The sequence below is a fragment of the Hyaena hyaena genome, unplaced genomic scaffold (assembly GCF_003009895.1).
Source record: "Hyaena hyaena isolate Hyena2069 unplaced genomic scaffold, ASM300989v1 scaffold_227, whole genome shotgun sequence".
NCBI lineage: Eukaryota > Metazoa > Chordata > Mammalia > Carnivora > Hyaenidae > Hyaena > Hyaena hyaena.
In genome coordinates, this window is record NW_024080859.1 from 1,999,545 (window position 1) to 2,007,395 (window position 7,851).

Below are 7,851 nucleotides of genomic sequence, written 5' to 3' on the forward strand. Positions count from 1 at the left end.
ATCTACTCAGGGAAGATATAGGGACTTTTGTAGCCATGAGCTCTACGAACTGACCGCTCGAAACGTGGTCCTCAGACCATCAGCATTACATCACCAGCAGCATCTTGCATCTGCAGCATCTCAGTCCCAAACCCAGACCCACGGAGGTCTTGGCTGTAATTGTTTTGCTATTGTCCTCAGCCAGGGGAGGAATTTATTTCCCGTCTCCTTGAATCTCCCCCGGCCTGGAACTACTTAACCAGTAGCGTGTGGTAGAGGCTGGGCCCTGACAGTTATGGGGCAGAAACAGGGCCGGCAGCCCTCGCCACGTGCGCTCTTAGAACACACCCCCTCAGGGGCGCCTGGCTGGCTCAGTCGGTTAAGCGTCCGACTTTGGCTCAAGTCATGATCTCACGGTTCGTGGGTTCGAGCCCCGCGTCGGGCTCTGTGCTGACTGCCAGCTCAGAGCCTGGAGCCTGTTCCAGTCTGTGACTCCCTCTCTCTCTGACCCTCCCCTGCTCACGCTGCCTCTCTCTCTCTCTCAGAAATAAATAAAACATTTTAAAAATTTTAAAAAAAAAGAACACACCCCCTCAGAACAAGGCTGCTGTGTAAGGAAGTCGAAGCTGCTTGGAAGGACCTCACTCTTACGTATCTCCGATCAACAGCCCCAGCCGATTTCCCAGCAAGCCGCTAGCATCAACTGCCAGCCACGCGAAGGGGCCGTTCGCACGTTTCAGCGTCACAAGAGAAAATAAAGTGGTCCTTTGCTTTAAGCTACCGAGTTTGGGGGGCTGTTTGTTATACAGCAGTAGATCATTGGGAGGCCAGCTGAATCAGAATTCGTGGTTTCACCAGATCTCCAGAAATTCGTGTGCACCTCAAAGCTTGAGAAGTACTCTTTCAAGAGGCCCAAGCCACAGGCTCAGCAACGCACCTCCTAGGAAATGTATCCAGTCTGTCCTCACTTTTTTCATTTGTCAGACAAGGAAAAAAATCCATCATTGCCAGGGCTGTGTGTTTATTGAACACCTACTGCGTGCTGGGCACTATTCTAGATGCTAGGGATGCAGCAGTGAGCACAGCAGACCCCGTCCCTGCCGTGAAGGGGTCCATATCTAGTGGGGAGACAGTTGATATCTTGTTCGATTGAACAAGTGATCAAGAATGTATCAGACAGTGATTATGACATGAGGGCTTCCAGGAGGAGGTGACCTTTGAGCAGATACTGAATGAAGAGGGGGAGTGGGAAGTGTTGTTGAAAGGTCCCCACAGTCATGGGGTAATACACCCAGCAGCGAGTATGTCCTTATTCCATCGACACCCGCACTGTGGGTGCAATCTACGTGTCCTTCAAGGAGCCAGCCAAGGGGGCAAAACTTGTTTCAATATTCAATCCGGAAGTAGTTACTGAAGATCCCTCCACTACATCCAAGAACTCAAAGGCCAACAAGCCTCTGTGGCCGTGGAAGGACAAGACCCATGCATCCGGGACCCCTCACATCCCGGGTCGGGTGACAGGAGGCAGAAAGGAAGCAAGAGACCCAGTGTGGGAGGCAGGAAGCCTCAGGTGGGGACTTTCTGCTCTGAGGCACAGGCGGGTGGAGCGTCCCCCGGGGTTTCTCATCCAACAAGGAATGTCTCAGCTGCCAGATGACACAAGGCTGGCTTAGGGATTGGCCCCCAGCCAGCACTGGTGGGAGGGGAGCCACACACAGAAAGGCAGAGGCTGGTCCTTCTCCGGGGGACCTTCCACCCGCACCCAGAGTCAGGCAGTGGACAAGTGTGTGTCTGGCCAGAGCTGGCAGTCACTCTGTGAGTCAGCCCTCTGAGCCTCAGTCTTCACGTCTGTAAAATGGGCTTGATAAAACCTCACAGAGCATTGCGCGCGTGTGTGCGCACGTGCGTATGTTTCACATGTGGTGAAGAAATTCCAGAAGATTCCACACATCACAGTGGAACTGGAGAAAGGAGAAGTGGAGTCTTTACCCTTCTGACTTGCTGCTTGTCTCAAATACTTTCTCCCTCACTGAGCTGCTGTAACTTTTATCACCAAGATACTAAAAGGACTTGGCACAGCAGGAGCACATAGTTGGTGCACAGAACAGATGAGCAGTTTTCCTTTTGTGTCGCCATGAAGACACACCTCCCAGGAGTCAGCCTGGGATCCCTCTAGAGCAAGCATGGAGGCTGCCTGGTGGCTGGAGTGTCTCTTCTCCCCTCCTCAGCCTTCGGGAAGGAACAGGTTCTGGATTCGGCCCAACAGAGTTCAGATCCCAGCCCTGCTCCTCACTGGCTGTGTGACCTTGGGCAAGTCACTTGCCTTCTCTGAGCCTCATGCCCTCCTTGCTGAAATGGAGAGGTGGACCTATACCTCCCAGGCAGTTCATTCTTTAACAACAAAGTGTACTTGGGCATTTACTCGGTACCAGGCACAGTGCTGGGACCCAGGACCTGGGCTGAATGAGACAGATGAGGTCTCTGGATCATGGTGCTCGTTTCCCAACAGGAAACAAGACCATGTCAGATGGTGGTGGTAATGAGGGAAATTAGCAGAGTGAGACATTCTAGCAAGTGACCAAGGGGGCTATTCAGATGGGGCAATCAGGGAGGGCTGCCCTGTGGAGGTGACCTTTGAGCAGAAACCTGAAGGATGGGGAGGAGCAGTGCATGCCGGAGAACCACTCCCTGAAGCCGTGCCAGAACTGTGAAGGGCCAGCACAGGGTGAGGCCCTCAGGTCTGTCTTTCTTACACAGGCTTATTCTTGCGGAGACGATCAGGGCCAGGGCCTGCGATCTGGTGGTGGAGGCAGCGAGGAGCAGCGAAGCTGGAGCCCCCAGGATGGTGGGGGAAATGTAACCAGAGCTCAGCCCACAAGCTGGGGCTGAGGTTTTACTCCACGCAACCAGGAACTTGAAACAGGCTTCTGAAGCCCAGCGAGGACGGGCACGAAGCCCAGAGGAAAATACAGGAAAATCCCAGAGGGTGCACACAGCTGGGAACAATCAGAGGGTGCTGTCATGGGCATTGTACTCCTTTTTTTTTTTTTTTTAATATTTTGTTTATTTTTGAGAGAGAGATAGAAACAGCATGAGCAGGGGAGGGACAGAGAGAGAGGGAGACACAGAATCTGAACCAGGCTCCAGGCTCCGAGCTGTCAGCACAGAGCCTGATGCGGGGCTCAAACCCATGAACCGTGAGATCATGACCTGAGCCAAAGTCAGACGCTTAACCGACTGAGCCACCCAGGCACCCCATGGACATTGTACTCCTTGATACCCTTCCCTCCTCCTCCCTACCCCCTCTCTTCTCCCTCCCCTCCCCTCCCCTCCCCTCCCCTCCCCTCTCCCCTCTCCCTCCTCCCCCTCATTCTCTCCTCACTTCCTTCTCTCTCTGTCTCCCTCTCTGATTATTGGGTGATGATTGCTCACAAAAACTAGCCTAGCCACCACCAACACCCCAAGCCACAGAAGAGAGACTTGGAGAAGGGACCCTCGGACAGTGTAATGTCATAAAAAGAGACCATTTGTTGGGCGCCTGGGTGGCTCAGTTGTTAAGGGTCTTCGGCGCAGGTCAGATTTCATGCTTCATGAGTTCGAGCCCCACATCAGGTAAGCACAAGCCTCGCTTCGGCTGAGCCCCGCTTCTCTCTCTCTCCCTCTCTCTCCCTTTCTTTCTCTCTCTCTGCCCCTCACTCACTTACGCCCTCTCTCAGACAGAGAGAGAGAGAGAGACGCTTTGCCCCCTCTCCTCCCCACGTGGTAGATTACAGGTAGCAGTGAGGTCTTTACTACCCCCTTCCCTTGAGAGATTGTGATAATTATATCTGCTAGACTAGGCCCCAGTACCCAGCTATTTACCTAAACATTTATTAGGTGTCCCTGCAAAGGTGTTTTGTAGATAGAATTAACACCTACGATCAGTTGACTTTAAGTAAAGGAGTCAATTACACCACTCCAGTGCAAATGGGCTTTGTGCAGTGGAAAGGCCCGAGGAGCAAAAACTAAGAAACTCTGCTTGAGACTACAGCCGACCCCTGCCTGAGTTTTCAGCCTGGCAGCCTGCCGCCTTACAGACTTCAGGCTTTCCGGCCCCCTAGACTCCTGAGCCAGCGCCTTAGGATAAATTTCTCTCAATAAACAAATAGATTGATGCTATTCTGTTTCTCTGGAGAACACTGACTGACACAGAGATGAAGCAGAATTCCCTTCTCCTTGAGCCTAGGCTGTCCTCAGTGACACTGGGGACTTGCGAGTCTAGATTGTGAGAAGACTTCCAGCTGCCTGGGGTTACACCTTCCTGGATTCAGCTGCCATGTTAAGAGGGAGCCCAAGGGGTGCCTTGGCGGCTCATTCAGTTAAGCATCAACTTCGGCTCAGGTCATGATCTCATGGTTTGTGGTTTCGAGCCCCACATTGGGCTCTGTGCTGACAGCTCAGAGCCTGGAGCCTACTTCAAATTTTGTGTCTCCCTCTCTCTGCCCCTCCCCTCTTCACACTTTGTCTCTCTCAAAAATAAACAGTTAAAAATTTTTAATAAATACAGAAAATAAAATGGTGGATTTGGGGCTCCTGAGTGGCTCAGCCTGTTAAGCAACCGACTCTTGATTTTGACTCAGGTCATGATCTCAAGGTTTGTGAGTTTGAGCCCCACATTGGGTTGTTGATTGATGGTGCAGAGAGTGGTTGGGATTCTCTCTCTCTCCCGCTCTCTCTGCCCCTCCTCTGCTTGTTCTCTCTCTTTCTCTCAATAAATAAACAGACATTTTTTAAAAGATATTTTTAAAATGGTTATGTGAACAAAAATGTTTATATGTACATTAGAAAATGTTCACATTTGCAATTTTTTTCAAGCTGAAAAAAAAAAATCACACCAAACTGCTAGGCTGGGAGTAGGGAGTGGAAGCTGCAGTGGAAGAATTTTGCTTTTAAATTTCTACAGTTGCATAAACAAAAGCGTAATTAAGTTTCTACAATTGCAATTTTTTTTTTTACCTCAAGCCAATGTAATACTTGGAGAGAGAGGAGATAAATGAATAAAGTACTTATAACACTGCCTGACTCACAGTCAGTACCAGGTATGTGTCTGCCATTATTTCTCTTATTCTGTGACAGATCAAGGACATGAGCACCAGCCAGGAGGCTTGGGTATCTCTTAGACACATCTCAGGATCTTACTGATTGTGAATCCCTCCCCCCTCCTTAATTCCCTTAGTTCTTATAAAGTAGGAAGCTCTCGGGGAGAGCAAGTGCCAGGGTCAGGTGGCCCATGGTCAAAGCCCACTTTTGCCATTCTCCAGCTGTGTGACCTCAGGCAAGTGACTTGCCCTCTCTGAGCCTCAGGCTACTTCTTGGTAAGAACGGCAATAATAATAGGCTTGTGGGGATTGGAGGAGCAACTTGGGTGTCTGGATTTGGTTTCCCTGGAAGTAGACTCTAAAGCAAGGATTCAAGTACAAAAACTGTATTCTGAGACAAGAATTTAACTGCCAGAGGGCAGTGAGGAGGAGTGAGATGAAGGGAAGGCAGCTGGGAAAGGGGGTTTATCAAGGAAGTTCCCACTGGGGCACCTGGGATTCAGTCCCTCTGGGGACCTCGGGGAGGGAGCAGAGAACAGGCACCCACCAGGCATTACTCTGGGCCACTGCCAAGGGCATTATTTCTCCAGAATGTCCTACTTGCTCCAACAGCTGAGACCGGGTGGAGTTTGGACAGTGGCCTGATGTGGACACTTACAGTTGTTTGCTGAGTGGGGCTCTCCCTCCTCTCCTCCCGGGACACCCACACACACTCTCACACACACACGCACTCACACGCACATGTGTACTCACAAACGCACACCTGTGTGCAAGCACACATTCTCACACATACACACAATCCCACAATGCACCCACACTTGTGCACGTACACACACTCGCGAGCACACATGGTCACACGCTCACGTGCACACACCCACACACCTACTTACACACATGCACAGACACGGTCACACGCACAAGCACGCGTGCACACACACTCGTACACACTTTGAACTAATGGAGGAGACGAGACGCCGTAAAGCTTGTTGTCCCCGAACCGTCCAGCAGAGGGAGCCTCCGACACACTCAGGAGAAGGAGACACACCACCGGCTACTGGCCCGGGCCTGGGCGTGTTTGGAGAATCGGACACGCAGATTCAGCGGGTCCCGGAGACCCACGAGCCCCATGCCTCCCCTCCTCCCTCCCTCATTCAGTCACCACCACCGACCTTAGCGGAAAGTCAATGTGCATGAGAAGCATGATGGGTGAAAAACCCACACGGCAAAGGAGAACCGAGGTGCAGAAAGGGGCAGTCACGTGCCCAAGGCCACCGCGAGGAAGGGGCAGCGCCGGGTTTTAAACCCACGACATGTCGTCTCCCAAAGACCAAGTTTTTTTGCTGGAGGATGAGTGGCCTCGAACTGGGGATTCTGGCCGACAATCCCAGCAGACGCCACCTGGGGGCACCCCAGGACACACGCCGCAGTCGTCGCCTGCATCCCACCTTCCAGCTTTGACTTCTCTCCACGCCCCCCACCCCCACCACGCACCACCCACGCCTGCCACCACCCCCTTATAGGCAAAGCGAGGCTGGGGACCCAGACCCGCACTAAAGCCTCAGGGGTAAGCCACCCCGTCGAGGCCACAATATGAGAACATCGTCATCGGACCTTGGGTGAACCATCTCACTCTGGGGAAATCAGTTTCCACTTCCATTAAACGAGATAATAACAGTACTCGTGAGAATTAAGTGCCAGTATTTGGGAAGGACACACAGGAAGCACTCAACTTTCAATCTCATTATTGTTATATCAACTTTGGAGCCCCCCCAGGGGATTGGTCCTTAAACCACTCCTTCTTACACACACACACACACACACACACACACACACGGGGATCTCGCCAGTCTTGGGGCTTTTGAAACACCAGCTGTGTGCTGAGGTTTCCCAAATGTATACCAGCCCAGAACTCGCTCCCGAATTCAAGACCTGCCTTTGCAGCTGCCCCCTTGACATTCTCCAAATCCACCTGGCCCCAGCTGATATGCTGATCTCAGCCCTCACCCACCCCTGCAGAAAAACCCTCCTCTATTAAGCATTCTCCATCTCGAGGTGGCACTTTTATCTTTCCAGATGTTCAGACCCACATCTAGTGTCCTCCCTTTCTCCTGAATCCTCCGTTCAAGGCATTAGCAAATCTGCCAGCACCACCTTCATAAAGCAATCAGCCCTCATCAGAATCCAAGCACCTGCCTTCACTCACAGCCCACAGCTTGCTTGGAGCCACTGTCATCACTCACCTGGACACATCTGGTCACCCCGTCCTATCTCCCTAGTCCCATCCTTGCCTCACACTACATAGCAGACAAAGATTATATGACAAATCTTGTCCCTCCTCTGCCCAGAACCCTCCATGGCTCCTTATTTCTGTCACAGTCACAGTCAGTGGACCCCAAGGCCCTGTGTGACCTGCTCCTATCCCCTCCCTGACTTCATTCCCTTCCATGTCCCCCCTCTAGCCACACTGTTCTCCTCAATGTCCCCTAAACACCCCAAGCTTGTTCCTACCTCAGGATTTTTATGCGCTGTGTTCTCTCTGCCTCAAACACTCTTTCCCTAAATATCCACATGGCTCCTGCTCTCCCCCACCTAAAGTCTTTGTTGAAATGACCCCTTCTCAGTGAGGGCTTTGCTCACCACCTTAGAACCTCCTTCCCTCCACCCCGAATTACTGAACACCCACACATATACACACACATATCCAATTTTTCCAGTGCACTTACCACTTCTCTCCCACATGGGCCAATGTAGTCACCCCAGCTGGTCTCCCTAGCCTCACCCTTGCTTTCCCACA